At 38.6% G+C, this 21,215-nt stretch overlaps 1 protein-coding gene across 1 annotated transcript in view; it reads left to right on the forward strand.

Moving 5' to 3' along the window:
* The window catches only part of LOC142664692 (uncharacterized), a 66,580-nt gene that overhangs the window by 40,728 nt on the left and 4,637 nt on the right, over positions 1 to 21,215 (forward strand). The window lies entirely within an intron of this gene.

Below are 21,215 nucleotides of genomic sequence, written 5' to 3' on the forward strand. Positions count from 1 at the left end.
AGTCGAGGATGAAAAAATATACAGATGAGCCGGTCCGAGGGGAACTTTCCTTCTGTTTCAGGAGGTGATTATCAGGGCTCTAATATTTGGGAACCAGGAAGAGAAGGGCCCAAACATCTGCTGGAAGCGAGGAGGCCCGTATTATACCAGGACAACACTTTCCCAGCAAAATACCCCAAACTACAAAGGTGCAGAGTGTGGACCAAAAGGGGATAGGAAAGCACAGCATTTATCAGTGTGACACCGGCCTGTGTATAAAGGATTCATCACAGCGTAACCCACATCTATGGAGAATTGTATTATTTACCCCATTATTATACCCTCTTATTATACCCTCATGTACTCCTCACACCTTATATATACCCTGATGTACTCCGCACATATTACATATATCCTGATGTACTCCTCACATATTACATATACCCTGATGTACTCCTCACATATTACATATACCCTGATGTACTCCTCACATATTACATATATCCTGATGTACTCCGCACAGCTTATATATACCCTGATGTACTCCTCACAGATTACATATACCCCTATGTACTCCGCACACCTTATATATACCCTGATGTACTCCTCACATATTACATATACCCTGATGTACTCCTCACATATTATATATACCCTGATGTACTCCTCACATATTACATATACCCTGATGTACTCCTCACAGATTACATATACCCTGATGTACTCCTCACATGTTACATATATCCTGATATACTCCTCACAGATTACATATACCCTGATGTACTCCTCACATTACATATACCCTGATGTACTCCTCACATATTACATATACCCTGATGTACTCCTCACAGATTACATATATCCTGATGTACTCCTCACATATTACACATATCCTGATGTACTCCTCACATATTACATATACCCTGATGTACTGACAGGCAAGTTAAAGTGTATGTTCACAAATGCCAGAAGTCTAGCAAGCAAAATGGGGGAGCTGGAGGCCTTGATACTGGAAGAAAATATAGATATAGTTGGTGTTGCTGAAACATGGCTGGACTCTTCACATGACTGGGCTGTAAATCTACAGGGTTTTACACTTTTTCGTAAAGACAGGACAAATAGGAAAGGTGGTGGTGTATGTCTGTATGTGAGAAGTGATATGAAGGCGAGTGTGAAAGAGACAATAGTGGGTGAAGACTGTGAGGAGGTTGAAACCTTGTGGGTGGAACTAGAAAGGGAGGTAAACACTGAAAAAATTACTTTTGGTGTAATCTATAGACCCCCCAATATAACTGAGGAGATGGAAGGTCAGATATATAAACAGATGGAGCGGGCTGCACAGGCGGGTACTGTAGTGATAATGGGAGATTTTAATTTCCGGGATATTAATTGGTGTCATGGTTCGGCTTCAACTGCAAAGGGGAGACATTTCCTCAACCTGTTGCAGGAAAATTTTATGGGCCAGTTTGTGGAAGACCCGACTAGAGGTGAAGCTCTGTTGGATCTGGTCATTTCTAATAATGCAGATCTTGTTGGGAATGTCAATGTTCGTGAAAACCTCGGTAACAGTGATCATAATATAGTTACATTTTACCTATACTGTAAAAAACAAACGCAGGCTGGGAGGGCAAAAACATTTAATTTTAAGAAAGCCAATTTCCCCAGGATGAGGGCTGCAATTCAGGATATAGACTGGGAAGAACTAATGTTAAATAATGGAACAAATGATAAATGGGAGATTTTCAAATGTACTTTGAGTTATTATAGTGCAAAATTTATTCCTACAGGTAATAAGTATAAACGACTCAAATTAAACCCCACATGGCTTACACCTTCTGTGAAAGGGGCAATACATGACAAAAAAAGGGCATTTAAAAAATACAAATCTGAGGGTACATCTGTAGCCTTTGTAAAATATAAAGAGCTTAATAAAATCTGTAAAAATGTAATAAAATTAGCAAAAATACAAAATGAAAGGCAGGTGGCCAAGGATAGTAAAACAAATCCTAAAAAATTCTTCAAGCATATAAATGCAAAAAATCCAAGGTCTGAACATGTAGGACCCCTAGATAATGGTAATGGGGAGTTGATCACAGGGGATCAAGAGAAGGCAGAGTTACTAAATGGGTTCTTTAGCTCTGTATATACAACAGAAGAAAGAGCAGCTGATGTAGCCGGTGCCAGTGCTGTTAATATATCAGTTGATATACTGAATTGGATGAATGTAGAGATGGTCCAAGCTAAATTAAATAAAATAAATGTGCACAAGGCTCCGGGACCAGATGGGTTACACCCTAGAATTCTTAAAGAGCTTAGTTCAGTTATTTCTGTCCCCCTTTTCATAATATTCAGAGAATCTCTAGTGACTGGTATAGTGCCAAGGGACTGGCGCAGGGCAAATGTGGTGCCTATTTTCAAAAAGGGCTCTAGGTCTTCCCCGGGTAATTATAGACCAGTAAGCTTAACATCCATCGTGGGGAAAATGTTTGAGGGGCTATTGAGGGACTATATACAGGATTATGTGACAATAAATAGCATTATATGTGACAGCCAGCACGGTTTTACTAAGGACAGAAGTTGTCAAACTAACCTAATCTGTTTTCATGAAGAGGTGAGCAGAAGTCTAGACAGAGGGGCCGCTGTGGATTTAGTGTTTTTGGACTTTGCAAAGGCATTTGACACTGTCCCCCATAGACGCCTAATGGGTAAATTAAGGACTATAGGTTTAGAAAATATAGTTTGTAATTGGATTGAGAATTGGCTCAAGGACCGTATCCAGAGGGTTGTGGTCAATGATTCCTTCTCTGAATGGTCCCCGGTTATAAGTGGTGTACCCCAGGGTTCAGTGCTGGGACCACTATTATTCAACTTATTTATTAATGATATAGAGGAAGGGATTAATAGCACTATTTCTATTTTTGCAGATGACACCAAGCTATGCAATATAGTTCAGACTATGGAAGATGTTCATGAATTACAGGCAGATTTAAACAAACTAAGTGTTTGGGCGTCCACTTGGCAAATGAAGTTTAATGTAGATAAATGTAAAGTTATGCATCTTGGTACCAACAACCTGCATGCATCATATGTCCTAGGGGGCGCTACACTGGCGGATTCACTTGTTGAGAAGGATCTGGGTGTACTTGTAAATCATAAACTCAATAACAGCATGCAGTGTCAATCAGCTGCTTCAAAGGCCAGCAGGATATTGTCGTGTATTAAAAGAGGCATGGACTCGCGGGACAGGGATGTAATATTGCCACTTTACAAAGCATTAGTGAGGCCTCATCTAGAATATGCAGTTCAGTTCTGGGCTCCAGTTCATAGAAAGGATGCCCTGGAGTTGGAAAAAATACAAAGAAGAGCAACGAAGCTAATAAGGGGCATGGAGAATTTAAGTTATGAGGAAAGATTGAAAGAATTAAACCTATTTAGCCTTGAAAAAAGACGACTAAGGGGGGACATGATTAACTTATATAAATATATTAATGGCACATACAAAAAATATGGTGAAATCCTGTTCCTTGTAAAACCCCCTCAAAAAACAAGGGGGCACTCCCTCCGTCTGGAAAAAGAAAGGTTCAACCTGCAGAGGCGACAAGGCTTCTTTACAGTGAGAACTGTGAATCTATGGAATAGCCTACCGCAGGAGCTGGTCACAGCAGGGACAGTAGATGGCTTTAAAAAAGGGTTAGATAATTTCCTAGAACAAAAAAATATTAGCTCCTATGTGTAGAAATTTTTCCTTCCCTTTTCCCTTCCCTTGGTTGAACTTGATGGACATGTGTCTTTTTTCAGCCGTACTAACTATGTAACTATGTAACTATGTAACTATGTAACTCCGCACATATTACATATACCCTGATGTACTCCTCACATATTACATATACCCTGATGTACTCCTCACATATTACATATACCCTGATGTACTCCTCACATATTACATATACCCTGATGTACTCCTCACATCTTACATATATACCCTGATGTACTCCTCACATATTACATATACCCTGATGTACTCCTCACAGATTACATATATCCTGATGTACTCCTCACATATTATATATACCCCGATGTACTCCTCACATATTACATATACCCTGATGTACTCCTCACATATTACATATATCCTGATGTACTCCTCACATATTACATATACCCTGATGTACTCCTCACATATTACATATACCCTGATGTACTCCTCACACATTACATATACCCTGATGTACTCCGCACATATTACATATACCCTGATGTACTCCTCACATATTACATATACCCTGATGTACTCCTCACATATTACATATACCCTGATGTACTCCTCACATATTACATATATCCTGATGTACTCCTCACATATTACATATACCCTGATGTACTCCTCACACATTACATATACCCTGATGTACTCCTCACATATTACATATACCCTGATGTACTCCTCACACATTACATATACCCTGATGTACTCCTCACATATTACATATACCCTGATGTACTCCTCACATATTACATATACCCTGATGTACTCCTCACATATTACATATACCCTGATGTGCTCCTCACATATTACATATACCCTGATGTACTCCTCACATATTACATATACCCTGATGTACTCCTCACATATTACATATACCCTGATGTACTCCTCACATATTACACATATCCTGATGTACTCCTCACATATTACATATATCCTGATGTACTCCTCACATATTACATATATCCTGATGTACTCCTCACATATTACATATACCCTGATGTACTCCTCACAGATTACATATATCCTGATGTACTCCTCACATATTATATATACCCTGATGTACTCCGCACACCTTATATATACCCTGATGTACTCCTCACATATTACATATACCCTGATGTACTCCTCACATATTACATATACACTGATGTACTCCTCACATATTACATATACCCTGATGTACTCCTCACATATTACATATACCCTGATGTACTCCTCACATATTACATATATCCTGATGTACTCCTCACATATTACATATATCCTGATGTACTACTCACATATTACATATACCCTGATGTACTCCTCACATATTACATATACCCTGATGTACTCCTCACATATTACATATACACTGATGTACTCCTCACATATTACATATACCCTGATGTACTCCTCACATATTACATATATCCTGATGTACTCCTCACATATTACATATATCCTGATGTACTCCGCACAGATTACATATACCCTGATGTACTCCTCACATATTACATATATCCTGATGTACTCCTCACATATTACATATACCCTGATGTACTCCGCACAGCTTATATATACCCTGATGTACTCCTCACATATTACATATACCCTGATGTACTCCTCACATATTACATATATCCTGATGTACTCCTCACATATTACATATACCCTGATGTACTCCTCACATATTACATATACCCTGATGTACTCCTCACATATTACATATACCCTGATGTGCTCCTCACATATTACATATATCCTGATGTACTCCTCACATATTACATATATCCTGATGTGCTCCTCACATATTACATATATCCTGATGTACTCCTCACATATTACATATATCCTGATGTGCTCCTCACATATTACATATACCCTGATGTACTCCTCACATATTACATATACACTGATGTACTCCTCACATATTACATATACCCTGATGTACTGATCACATATTACATATATCCTGATGTACTCCTCACATATTACATATATCCTGATGTACTCCGCACAGCTTATATATACCCTGATGTACTCCTCACATATTACATATACCCTGATGTACTCCTCACATATTACATATATCCTGATGTGCTCCTCACATATTACATATATCCTGATGTGCTCCTCACATATTACATATATCCTGATGTATTTTCTCACATATTACATATACCCTGATGTACTCCTCACATATTACATATATCCTGATATACTCCTCACATATTACATATACCCTGATGTACTCCTCACATATTACATATACCCTGATGTACTCCGCACATATTACATATATCCTGATGTACTCCTCACATATTACATATATCCTGATGTACTCCTCACATATTACATATACCCTGATGTACTCCTCACATATTGCATATACCCTGATGTACTCCTCACATATTACATATACCCTGATGTACTCCTCACATATTACATATACCCTGATGTACTCCTCACATATTACATATACCCTGATGTACTCCTCACATATTACATATATCCTGATGTACTCCTCACATATTACATATACCCTGATGTACTCCTCACATATTACATATACCCTGATGTACTCCTCACATATTACATATACCCTGATGTACTCACATATTACATATACCCTGATGTACTCCTCACATATTACATATACCCTGATGTACTCCTCACATATTACATATACCCTGATGTACTCCTCACATATTACATATACCCTGATGTACTCCTCACACATTACATATATCCTGATGTACTCCTCACATATACCATATACCCTGATGTATTCCTCACAGATTACATATACCCTGATGTACTCCTCACATATTACATATATCCTGATGTACTCCTCACATATTACATATATCCTGATGTGCTCCTCACATATTACATATATCCTGATGTACTCCTCACATATTACATATACCCTGATGTACTCCTCACATATTGCATATAGCCTGATGTACTCCTCACATATTACATATATCCTGATGTACTCCTCACATATTACATATACCCTGATGTACTCCTCACATATTACATATACCCTGATGTACTCCTCACACATTACATATACCCTGATGTGCTCCTCACATATTACATATATCCTGATGTACTCCTCACATATTACATATACCCTGATGTACTCCTCACATATTACATATACCCTGATGTACTCCTCACATATTACATATACCCTGATGTACTCCTCACATATTACATATACCCTGATGTACTCCTCACATATTACATATATCCTGATGTACTCCTCACATATTACATATATCCTGATGTACTCCGCACAGATTACATATACCCTGATGTACTCCTCACATATTACATATATCCTGATGTACTCCTCACATATTACATATACCCTGATGTACTCCGCACAGCTTATATATACCCTGATGTACTCCTCACATATTACATATACCCTGATGTACTCCTCACATATTACATATATCCTGATGTACTCCTCACATATTACATATACCCTGATGTACTCCTCACATATTACATATACCCTGATGTACTCCTCACATATTACATATACCCTGATGTGCTCCTCACATATTACATATATCCTGATGTACTCCTCACATATTACATATATCCTGATGTGCTCCTCACATATTACATATATCCTGATGTACTCCTCACATATTACATATATCCTGATGTGCTCCTCACATATTACATATACCCTGATGTACTCCTCACATATTACATATACACTGATGTACTCCTCACATATTACATATACCCTGATGTACTGATCACATATTACATATATCCTGATGTACTCCTCACATATTACATATATCCTGATGTACTCCGCACAGCTTATATATACCCTGATGTACTCCTCACATATTACATATACCCTGATGTACTCCTCACATATTACATATATCCTGATGTGCTCCTCACATATTACATATATCCTGATGTGCTCCTCACATATTACATATATCCTGATGTATTTTCTCACATATTACATATACCCTGATGTACTCCTCACATATTACATATACCCTGATGTACTCCTCACATATTACATATACCCTGATGTACTCCTCACATATTACATATACCCTGATGTACTCCTCACATATTACATATACCCTGATGTACTCCTCACATATTACATATACCCTGATGTACTCCTCACATCTTACATATATACCCTGATGTACTCCTCACATATTACATATACCCTGATGTACTCCTCACAGATTACATATATCCTGATGTGCTCCTCACATATTATATATACCCCGATGTACTCCTCACATATTACATATACCCTGATGTACTCCTCACATATTACATATATCCTGATGTACTCCTCACATATTACATATACCCTGATGTACTCCTCACATATTACATATACCCTGATGTACTCCTCACACATTACATATACCCTGATGTACTCCGCACATATTACATATACCCTGATGTACTCCTCACATATTACATATACCCTGATGTACTCCTCACATATTACATATACCCTGATGTACTCCTCACATATTACATATATCCTGATGTACTCCTCACATATTACATATACCCTGATGTACTCCTCACACATTACATATACCCTGATGTACTCCTCACATATTACATATACCCTGATGTACTCCTCACACATTACATATACCCTGATGTACTCCTCACATATTACATATACCCTGATGTACTCCTCACATATTACATATACCCTGATGTACTCCTCACATATTACATATACCCTGATGTGCTCCTCACATATTACATATACCCTGATGTACTCCTCACATATTACATATACCCTGATGTACTCCTCACATATTACATATACCCTGATGTACTCCTCACATATTACACATATCCTGATGTACTCCTCACATATTACATATATCCTGATGTACTCCTCACATATTACATATATCCTGATGTACTCCTCACATATTACATATACCCTGATGTACTCCTCACAGATTACATATATCCTGATGTACTCCTCACATATTATATATACCCTGATGTACTCCGCACACCTTATATATACCCTGATGTACTCCTCACATATTACATATACCCTGATGTACTCCTCACATATTACATATACACTGATGTACTCCTCACATATTACATATACCCTGATGTACTCCTCACATATTACATATACCCTGATGTACTCCTCACATATTACATATATCCTGATGTACTCCTCACATATTACATATATCCTGATGTACTACTCACATATTACATATACCCTGATGTACTCCTCACATATTACATATACCCTGATGTACTCCTCACATATTACATATACACTGATGTACTCCTCACATATTACATATACCCTGATGTACTCCTCACATATTACATATATCCTGATGTACTCCTCACATATTACATATATCCTGATGTACTCCGCACAGATTACATATACCCTGATGTACTCCTCACATATTACATATATCCTGATGTACTCCTCACATCTTACATATATACCCTGATGTACTCCTCACATATTACATATACCCTGATGTACTCCTCACAGATTACATATATCCTGATGTACTCCTCACATATTATATATACCCCGATGTACTCCTCACATATTACATATACCCTGATGTACTCCTCACATATTACATATATCCTGATGTACTCCTCACATATTACATATACCCTGATGTACTCCTCACATATTACATATACCCTGATGTACTCCTCACACATTACATATACCCTGATGTACTCCGCACATATTACATATACCCTGATGTACTCCTCACATATTACATATACCCTGATGTACTCCTCACATATTACATATACCCTGATGTACTCCTCACATATTACATATATCCTGATGTACTCCTCACATATTACATATACCCTGATGTACTCCTCACACATTACATATACCCTGATGTACTCCTCACATATTACATATACCCTGATGTACTCCTCACACATTACATATACCCTGATGTACTCCTCACATATTACATATACCCTGATGTACTCCTCACATATTACATATACCCTGATGTACTCCTCACATATTACATATACCCTGATGTGCTCCTCACATATTACATATACCCTGATGTACTCCTCACATATTACATATACCCTGATGTACTCCTCACATATTACATATACCCTGATGTACTCCTCACATATTACACATATCCTGATGTACTCCTCACATATTACATATATCCTGATGTACTCCTCACATATTACATATATCCTGATGTACTCCTCACATATTACATATACCCTGATGTACTCCTCACAGATTACATATATCCTGATGTACTCCTCACATATTATATATACCCTGATGTACTCCGCACACCTTATATATACCCTGATGTACTCCTCACATATTACATATACCCTGATGTACTCCTCACATATTACATATACACTGATGTACTCCTCACATATTACATATACCCTGATGTACTCCTCACATATTACATATACCCTGATGTACTCCTCACATATTACATATATCCTGATGTACTCCTCACATATTACATATATCCTGATGTACTACTCACATATTACATATACCCTGATGTACTCCTCACATATTACATATACCCTGATGTACTCCTCACATATTACATATACACTGATGTACTCCTCACATATTACATATACCCTGATGTACTCCTCACATATTACATATATCCTGATGTACTCCTCACATATTACATATATCCTGATGTACTCCGCACAGATTACATATACCCTGATGTACTCCTCACATATTACATATATCCTGATGTACTCCTCACATATTACATATACCCTGATGTACTCCGCACAGCTTATATATACCCTGATGTACTCCTCACATATTACATATACCCTGATGTACTCCTCACATATTACATATATCCTGATGTACTCCTCACATATTACATATACCCTGATGTACTCCTCACATATTACATATACCCTGATGTACTCCTCACATATTACATATACCCTGATGTGCTCCTCACATATTACATATATCCTGATGTACTCCTCACATATTACATATATCCTGATGTGCTCCTCACATATTACATATATCCTGATGTACTCCTCACATATTACATATATCCTGATGTGCTCCTCACATATTACATATACCCTGATGTACTCCTCACATATTACATATACACTGATGTACTCCTCACATATTACATATACCCTGATGTACTGATCACATATTACATATATCCTGATGTACTCCTCACATATTACATATATCCTGATGTACTCCGCACAGCTTATATATACCCTGATGTACTCCTCACATATTACATATACCCTGATGTACTCCTCACATATTACATATATCCTGATGTGCTCCTCACATATTACATATATCCTGATGTGCTCCTCACATATTACATATATCCTGATGTATTTTCTCACATATTACATATACCCTGATGTACTCCTCACATATTACATATATCCTGATATACTCCTCACATATTACATATACCCTGATGTACTCCTCACATATTACATATACCCTGATGTACTCCGCACATATTACATATATCCTGATGTACTCCTCACATATTACATATATCCTGATGTACTCCTCACATATTACATATACCCTGATGTACTCCTCACATATTGCATATACCCTGATGTACTCCTCACATATTACATATACCCTGATGTACTCCTCACATATTACATATACCCTGATGTACTCCTCACATATTACATATACCCTGATGTACTCCTCACATATTACATATATCCTGATGTACTCCTCACATATTACATATACCCTGATGTACTCCTCACATATTACATATACCCTGATGTACTCCTCACATATTACATATACCCTGATGTACTCACATATTACATATACCCTGATGTACTCCTCACATATTACATATACCCTGATGTACTCCTCACATATTACATATACCCTGATGTACTCCTCACATATTACATATACCCTGATGTACTCCTCACACATTACATATATCCTGATGTACTCCTCACATATACCATATACCCTGATGTATTCCTCACAGATTACATATACCCTGATGTACTCCTCACATATTACATATATCCTGATGTACTCCTCACATATTACATATATCCTGATGTGCTCCTCACATATTACATATATCCTGATGTACTCCTCACATATTACATATACCCTGATGTACTCCTCACATATTGCATATAGCCTGATGTACTCCTCACATATTACATATATCCTGATGTACTCCTCACATATTACATATACCCTGATGTACTCCTCACATATTACATATACCCTGATGTACTCCTCACACATTACATATACCCTGATGTGCTCCTCACATATTACATATATCCTGATGTACTCCTCACATATTACATATACCCTGATGTACTCCTCACATATTACATATATCCTGATGTGCTCCTCACATATTACATATACCCTGATGTACTCCTCACATATTACATATACCCTGATGTACTCCTCACATATTACATATACCCTGATGTACTCCTCACATATTACATATACCCTGATGTACTCCTCACATATTACATATACCCTGATGTACTCCTCACATATTACATATACCCTGATGTACTCCTCACATATTACATATATCCTGATGTACTCCTCACATATTACATATATCCTGATGTACTCCGCACAGATTACATATACCCTGATGTACTCCTCACATATTACATATATCCTGATGTACTCCTCACATATTACATATACCCTGATGTACTCCGCACAGCTTATATATACCCTGATGTACTCCTCACATATTACATATACCCTGATGTACTCCTCACATATTACATATATCCTGATGTACTCCTCACATATTACATATACCCTGATGTACTCCTCACATATTACATATACCCTGATGTACTCCTCACATATTACATATACCCTGATGTGCTCCTCACATATTACATATATCCTGATGTACTCCTCACATATTACATATATCCTGATGTGCTCCTCACATATTACATATATCCTGATGTACTCCTCACATATTACATATATCCTGATGTGCTCCTCACATATTACATATACCCTGATGTACTCCTCACATATTACATATACACTGATGTACTCCTCACATATTACATATACCCTGATGTACTGATCACATATTACATATATCCTGATGTACTCCTCACATATTACATATATCCTGATGTACTCCGCACAGCTTATATATACCCTGATGTACTCCTCACATATTACATATACCCTGATGTACTCCTCACATATTACATATATCCTGATGTGCTCCTCACATATTACATATATCCTGATGTGCTCCTCACATATTACATATATCCTGATGTATTTTCTCACATATTACATATACCCTGATGTACTCCTCACATATTACATATATCCTGATATACTCCTCACATATTACATATACCCTGATGTACTCCTCACATATTACATATACCCTGATGTACTCCGCACATATTACATATATCCTGATGTACTCCTCACATATTACATATATCCTGATGTACTCCTCACATATTACATATACCCTGATGTACTCCTCACATATTGCATATACCCTGATGTACTCCTCACATATTACATATACCCTGATGTACTCCTCACATATTACATATACCCTGATGTACTCCTCACATATTACATATACCCTGATGTACTCCTCACATATTACATATATCCTGATGTACTCCTCACATATTACATATACCCTGATGTACTCCTCACATATTACATATACCCTGATGTACTCCTCACATATTACATATACCCTGATGTACTCACATATTACATATACCCTGATGTACTCCTCACATATTACATATACCCTGATGTACTCCTCACATATTACATATACCCTGATGTACTCCTCACATATTACATATACCCTGATGTACTCCTCACACATTACATATATCCTGATGTACTCCTCACATATACCATATACCCTGATGTATTCCTCACAGATTACATATACCCTGATGTACTCCTCACATATTACATATATCCTGATGTACTCCTCACATATTACATATATCCTGATGTGCTCCTCACATATTACATATATCCTGATGTACTCCTCACATATTACATATACCCTGATGTACTCCTCACATATTGCATATAGCCTGATGTACTCCTCACATATTACATATATCCTGATGTACTCCTCACATATTACATATACCCTGATGTACTCCTCACATATTACATATACCCTGATGTACTCCTCACACATTACATATACCCTGATGTGCTCCTCACATATTACATATATCCTGATGTACTCCTCACATATTACATATACCCTGATGTACTCCTCACATATTACATATATCCTGATGTGCTCCTCACATATTACATATACCCTGATGTACTCCTCACATATTACATATACCCTGATGTACTCCTCACATATTACATATACCCTGATGTACTCCTCACATATTACATATACCCTGATGTACTCCTCACATATTACATATACCCTGATGTACTCCTCACATATTACATATACCCTGATGTATTCCTCACAGATTACATATACCCTGATGTACTCCTCACATATTACATATACCCTGATGTATTCCTCACATATTACATATACCCTGATGTACTCCTCACATATTACATATACCCTGATGTACTGCTCACATATTACATATACCCTGATGTACTCCTCACATATTACATATACCCTGATGTACTCCTCACATATTACATATACTCTGATGTACTCCTCACAGATTACATATACCCTGATGTACTCCTCACATATTACATATACCCTGATGTGCTCCTCACAGATTACATATACCCTGATGTACTCCTCACATATTACATATACCCTGATGTACTCCTCACATATTACATATATCCTGATGTACTCCTCACATATTACATATACTCTGATGTACTCCTCACAGATTACATATACCCTGATGTACTCCTCACAGATTACATATACCCTGATGTACTCCTAACATATTACATATACCCTGATGTACTCCTCACAGATTACATATACCCTGATGTACTCCTCACATATTACATATACCCTGATGTACTCCTCACATATTACATATACCCTGATGTACTACTCACATATTACATATACCCTGATGTACTCCTCACATATTACATATACCCTGATGTACTCCTCACAGATTACATATACCCTGATGTACTCCTCACAGATTACATATACCCTGATGTACTCCTTACATATTACATATACCATGATGTACTCCTCACATATTACATATACCCTGATGTACTCCTCACATATTACATATACCCTGATGTACTTCTCACATATTACATATACCCTGATGTACTCCTCACATATTACATATACCCTGATGTACTCCTCACAGATTACATATACCCTGATGTACTCCTTACATATACCCTGATGTACTCCTCACATATTACATATACCCTGATGTACTCCTTACATATTACATATACCATGATGTACTCCTCACATATTACATATACCCTGATGTACTCCTCACATATTACATATATCCTGATGTACTCCTCACATATTACATATATCCTGATGTACTCCTCACATATTACATATACCCTGATGTACTCCTCACTTATTACATATACACTGATGTACTCCTCACATACTACATATACCCTGATGTACTTCTCACATATTACATATATCCTGATGTACTCCTCACATATTACATATACCCTGATGTACTCCTCACATATTACATATATCCTGATGTACTCCTCACATATTACATATACCCTGATGTATTCATCACATATTACATATATCCTGATGTGCTCCTCACATATTACATATACCCTGATGTACTCCTCACAGATTACATATATCCTGATGTACTCCTCACATATTACATATATCCGGATGTACTCCTCACATATTACATATATACTGATGTACTCCTCACATATTACATATACCCTGATGTGCTCCTTACATATTACATATACCCTGATGTACTCCTCACATATTACATATACCCTGATGTACTCCTCACAGATTACATATATCCTGATGTACTCCTCACATATTACATATATCCGGATGTACTCCTCACATATTACATATATACTGATGTACTCCTCACATATTACATATACCCTGATGTGCTCCTTACATATTACATATACCCTGATGTACTCCTCACATATTACATATACCCTGATGTACTCCTCACATATTACATATATCCTGATGTACTCCTTACATATTACATATATCCTGATGTACTCCTCACATATTACATATACCCTGATGTACTCCTCACATATTACATATATCCTGATGTACTCCTCACATATTACATATATACTGATGTACTCCTCACATATTACATATACCCTGATGTGCTCCTCACATATTACATATATCCTGATGTACTCCTCACATATTACATATATCCTGATGTACTCCTCACATATTACATATACCCTGATGTACTCCTCACATATTACATATACCCTGATGTACTCCTCACATATTACATATATCCTGATGTACTCCTCACATATTACATATATCCTGATGTACTCCTCACATATTACATATATCCTGATGTACTCCTCACATATTACATATACCCTGATGTACTCCTCACATATTACATATACCCTGATGTACTCCTCACATATTACATATACCCTGATGTACTCCTCACATATTACATATACCCTGATGTACTCCTCACATATTACATATATCCTGATGTACTCCTCACATATTACATATATCCTGATGTACTCCTCACATATTACATATACCCTGATGTACTCCTCACATATTACATATATCCTGATGTACTCCTCACATATTACATATATCCTGATGTACTCCTCACATATTACATATATCCTGATGTACTCCTCACATATTACATATACCCTGATGTACTCCTCACATATTACATATACCCTGATGTACTCCTCACATATTACATATACCCTGATGTACTCCTCACATATTACATATACCCTGATGTACTCCTCACATATTACATATACCCTGATGTACTCCTCACATATTACATATACCCTGATGTACTCCTCACATATTATATTTACCCTGATGTACTCCTCACATATTACATATGCCTCCACATTATAAACTGAATCACCAGTATTACCCCAAACAGAGCTACTACCAAGCAAAATCCAGGCTCCAAAACCCAAAAGACGCTGCCTCAATACTGAGCCATACACTGTGACCAAACAGCAGTTTACTACCACATATATGGTATTGCTATAACCTGGAGAACCCTTTTAACAATTTTTGAGGTGTGTGTCTCCAGTGGCACAAGCTGGGCACAACATATTGGACTGTGAAATGGCATATCTGTGGAACAATTGCAATTTTCACTTTTTACCATCCACAGCGCATTCATTTCTGGAAAAACACCTGTGGGGTCAAAATGCTCTACACACCTAATAAATGTCTTAAGGGTTGTCGTTTCCAAAATGTGGTCACTTTTGGGGGGTTTCCACAGTTTTGGTCCCAAAGGTGTTTTGCAAATGAAACATGGCGGCCAGAAACAAATCCATCAAATCTGTGCTTCTTCTCTTCTGTGCAGTTTACGAGCACATATCGGGTATTTCCGTACTCTAGGGAATTTTCTTTACAAATGTTGGCGAGCTTTTTCTCCTTTATTTGTTAAGAAAATTAACAATTTCGAGATAAATCTAAAAATTTGCGTGATTGAGCGGTGTAATAGCTTATTTTTTTGCGGGGCGAGCTGTAGTTTTTATTAATACCATTCTGCGATACATGTGAAGTTTTTTTATCACTTTTTTGGGGGGAGCTAAGGTGACAAAAAACAATAATTCTGGCGTCTTTAATTATTATTTTTTTTTTTTGTACAGCGTTCAACGTGCGGGTTAAATAACATAAAACGGGCGGAATCAAATGATCTTTGATTCCACCCGTTGCAGTAAGGTATCGGCTGTATTACACAGCCGCCACCCGTTGAGTATGGAGCGTGCTCGCACTGTGAGCGTGCTTCATACTTCACTTTAACGCTTTTTACATACATGTAGGTGACAATGCGTTAAGGTAGGGGTTTATGTTTTTATTTTTATGGACTTTTCATCAGAAAAGACATTTGGGGAACTTTTATTATTTAATTTTATTTTTTTTACACTATACTTTTCCTCTGTAACTGACGCTTTAAAGTAGGGGAGATCAGCCCTGTTAGGGTATGTTCACACGAGGTCAGTACGTCCGTAATTGACGGACGTATTTCATCCGCAAGTACCAGACCGAACACAGTCCAGGGCGCCGGGCTCCTAGCATCATAGTTGTGTACGACGCTAGGAGTCCCTGCCTCGCTGCCGGACAACTGTCTCGTACTGAAACATGATTACAGTACGGGACATTTGTCCGGCAGTGAGGCAGGGACTCCTAGCGTCGCACATAACTATGATGCTAGGAGCCCGGCTCCCTGCACTGTTTTGGGTCCAGTACTTGCGGCCGAAATACGTCCGTCAATTAGGGACGTAATGACCTCGTGTGAACATACCCTTATAGTGACTATTGTCCGTGATAGGGCTGTGCTTGGTCTAGTTAGATACAGCAGCAGCCACCTACTACCGGCTTCTCGGCGATCATGTGACTAGTCACATGATCATCAGGATCAATAGAGGCAGCAGCGCTCATTGAGCGTTGTGTACGTGAGTGCAGAGAAGACAAGTGGTAAAAAATACTTTTGTCTTCTTTCCAGGGTCCTTGGCAGTCTCTGACGACCGGGCACCCGACATTTAGCTGCTCAATCACTCAGGCAGCAAACTTAAACCTGCACCATATATACACAGTGGGCAGTCCTCAACCAGTTAAACATCATTTTAGGAGACAATCGAAATGAAAAAACACATGTGAGTTGATGATGATGATGATTGTTTTCATTAGCGCTCTGGCCCTTTTAAGAGCAGGCACGAGCGTGCGCGCGCACCCTACGAGACACAGCGGAAGTGAGCGCTGGTGTCTCCTAGGAAGGAGATGGGGACCAGCGCTCACAGATCCATGGCTGCGGGCGTCGAGGGGTATGTAGACCCGACGGCCCGTGGCCATGGACGCTACAGTTAGTGCCACTAGGTGAGAGACACATGGATGCTGCTGCATATAGAAGTCTATGGGAAAGAAAGGGGGAGCAGGAGCACAAAGACACTGTTAACACAAAAGATGCTGTTGTCAATAAAAGTCTTTGAAGAGGAGAGGGGGAGCAGAAGCAGAGAGAGTAGACATAGGCTGCTGGTAAGAGTTATATGTCACCTGTGTGCTGGATTTTCCGCTACACTGCACCTTACTGCTGTATGATGTACTCCATGATGCTGCAGCTTCTATGGGTGTGCGACAGAGAGATAGTAGACCAGGGTGGCTCTCTGCTCCGTGTGCAGTGTTTAGAAGACATGATAGCAGTTAAGCTACACCCACTACCTCAGGGAAAACTGAGATTTAAAGATAGAGCCTGCAGAAGGAAAACTGCTAAAAGAATGCCAGATACAAGTCGTGTAATGAGAAATTGTGTTATTGCTCCTGTACACACATATGACAGATTATTCTGAAAAATCGTCTAAAAATTAGGTACGCTTTAAAGGTCTTTTAAGAAGTTTTCAAAATGGGTTTAAAGATGTGTTTTGTTTTTTATATTGGATTTAAAAAAAACTGATCCATGATGTTATGGTGCATTATGTGTGGTTTATTCTGAGTCCTCAGCAGAGAGGAATGATTCTGTAATCAGGTACCACAGGTCGTGACTCCAGCATATGGACAATCAGATGAGCCAGAGGTGCAGTCCACAAGACATAAAGCGTTTTTATTGTCCAGTCCCCACCGGGGGTCATAAGGAGGCACCACCATTACTCAGCTAGAGTGCAGACCAGCAAACCAAGCAGATCCAATTATCTCCCACCTCCCGTGTGTCCTCATCCCGGCTCTGGCAATACACATGATAGCACAAAGCACCACAACTCCCATACAGATAGTAGAATTACAAACTAAAGTCATTATAATGATGGTGACTAGAAAATGCCAAGATGTTCTTCCCACTGAGGGGTATATAAGGGCTTGTCCTGGGGAGGATGGAGATGAATGAATCTTCTGGATTTAAACCTTCAGGAGAGCTGAAGCTGAGGCCAGCGCTCTGAAGACGTTCCTGTGATTATCTTATTTTATGGACTGTGTGTTGTTCCTGCATTGAATGCGACTTGTTCTGTCATTATTGGATGCAATAAACCCTGTTGGAGTTGCCTTGTCGTCACTGGCTCTGTTGATCGTGTATTAACCTAACGAACCCCATGACAACTGGTGTCAGAAGTGGGATCAACCGAGTGCAGGAGAGATGGACAGAGGTCTGCACACCAGGATGTCTATCGTGCGGAGAGCAATTGTGGTTTACCAGGAGGCAATGGACTGTCTCAGACCAAAGGCTACAGAAGACATTGAACGCTGGGCTTGGGATAAGGCTCTGACTATAGCAAGGAAGGAACAAGTTCTGGTGCAAGCTAGGGAGTTGTACCAGGAGACTATGGATGTTCTGGGATGTTTGGCCTCCAAGGATGATAAGGACTGGGACTGGAATTGGTGTCTGGCACAAGCAGAGTGAGAGGTGCCGCAAACATGGTGTGTACGGCCAGCACAGTGTTATAAGGATTATGCTGCTGCTCCAATCTCGGATCACTACAGATCTCCAGAGAAAGCTCCAGAGTGTTCTTAGATGAGTGATGTGGAGTGTGGTGAAAGCATATCCCATAAGATGTGGGAGCACCAGGAAGATGGAAAAGATTCTGAACTTAATTCAGGACCGTAAGGAATGGATACAGAGGATGTCTATATATCTACAGAAACAAATCCTGTGGATGATGAAGACACAGGAGATATAACTAGCGCTGGTGTGGATGATGAAGACACAGGAGATATAACTAGCACTGGACCTCCTGAAACCTTTAGCACTGTGATCAGCAGTGCCAGTTCTGAAAGCCCAACTGAGGTTAAGTCACACGAAACAGACCCACTAGTGAGCAATGATGTGTGTGCTTCTCCTAGCGATGTTTTTCCTGCATTCCCTTCAGCCCAGGTTTTCCAAGAGGTTGAGGAATCCAGCTGTATTGTTACCTTGAGGTCTGATTTGTCTTTGTTCAATGATGTTGTGGATGTTACGGTCAGTATGAACTCTCCAGGCATACAGCCTTCCAACATGGATAAGGAGAACACTGGAGAGTCAGCGAGTTCTAAGATGGAAGAAGGAGTGTTGGAGGAGCAGGTCAGTGAAGGACGCCAAGACACTGGTCCCAACAGCAGTGATAACCTTCATGATGGTGAGACTTCAGACCCTTTTCAAATATGCCCAAGGCCCTTGTTTTCTCAATCCGATTGGACTTCTATCTCCCCATCTTCTGCCACCA

This window comes from Rhinoderma darwinii, chromosome 1, assembly GCF_050947455.1.
Source record: "Rhinoderma darwinii isolate aRhiDar2 chromosome 1, aRhiDar2.hap1, whole genome shotgun sequence".
NCBI classification, from domain to species: domain Eukaryota; kingdom Metazoa; phylum Chordata; class Amphibia; order Anura; family Rhinodermatidae; genus Rhinoderma; species Rhinoderma darwinii.